This window comes from Symphalangus syndactylus, chromosome 13 (genome assembly GCF_028878055.3).
Source record: "Symphalangus syndactylus isolate Jambi chromosome 13, NHGRI_mSymSyn1-v2.1_pri, whole genome shotgun sequence".
Taxonomy (NCBI): Eukaryota; Metazoa; Chordata; class Mammalia; order Primates; family Hylobatidae; genus Symphalangus; species Symphalangus syndactylus.
Genome location: NC_072435.2, coordinates 43,717,774 through 43,718,782, shown reverse-complemented (window position 1 = coordinate 43,718,782; position 1,009 = coordinate 43,717,774).

Sequence of the window (1,009 nt, the reverse complement as noted above, 5' to 3'; positions counted from 1 at the left end):
TGTCCAAGCTGGTCTTGAGCTCCTGACCTCAAGCAATCCTTTCACCTCCTCAGCCTCCCAAAGCATTGGGATTATAGGAGTGAGCCACCTCACCCAGCCTAATCCTTTTTTTTTTTTTTTTTTTTTTTTTTGAGATGGAGTCTCTTTCTGTTGCCCAGGCTGGAGTGCAGTGGCAAGATCTTGGCTCACTGCAACCTCCACCTCCTGGGTTCAAGTGATTCTCCTGCCTCAGCCTCCCAAGTAAGCTGGGACTACTGTTGCACACCACCATGCCTGGCTACTTTTTGCATTTTTAGTAGAGATGGGATTTCATCTCATTGATCAGGCTGGTCTCGAACTCCTGACCTCAGGTGATCCACCCACCTGAGGATTACAGGCGTGAGCCACCATGCCTAGCCCTAATCTTCATGTCGAGGTCTGTTTTGGGGGGACTCAAAGCACAACAGCCTTTCTATTCAAAGTCATGTGGAAGGATCCTGAAGTTGACTCAAGACAGAGCTGTCGGTCCCCCGCCTGTTTGGGGGAAGTTTTACGGCGTGAGAGGGGACACAGGGCTCTCACCACACCCTCACCCCACAGTAGCTCCACTGGCCAGCTTTTTTTGTTTGTTTGTTTGATTGCGTCTTGCTCTGCCACCCAGGCTGGAGGGCAGTGGCTCGATCTTGGCTCACTGCAACCTTCACCTCCCAGGTTCAAGTGATTCTCCTGCCTCAGCCTCCCAAGTAGCTAGGATTACAGGCACCCCCCACCACACTAGGCTAATTTTTGTACTTTTAGTAGACAGGGGGTTTCACCATGTTGGCCAGGCTGGTCTTGAATTCCTGACCTCAAGTGATCCGCCCACCTTAGCCTCCCAAAGTACTGGGATTACAGGCATGAGCCACCACGCCAGGCCCCACTGGGCAGCTCCCCTACTGCACCTGCCCTGGTTTCCTCTGAAATCTTGTTGGCCAGCCAGGGGTGGGGAATGTGGGCAGTGCTTTGGTGACGAGCAAAATCCCACAGACTG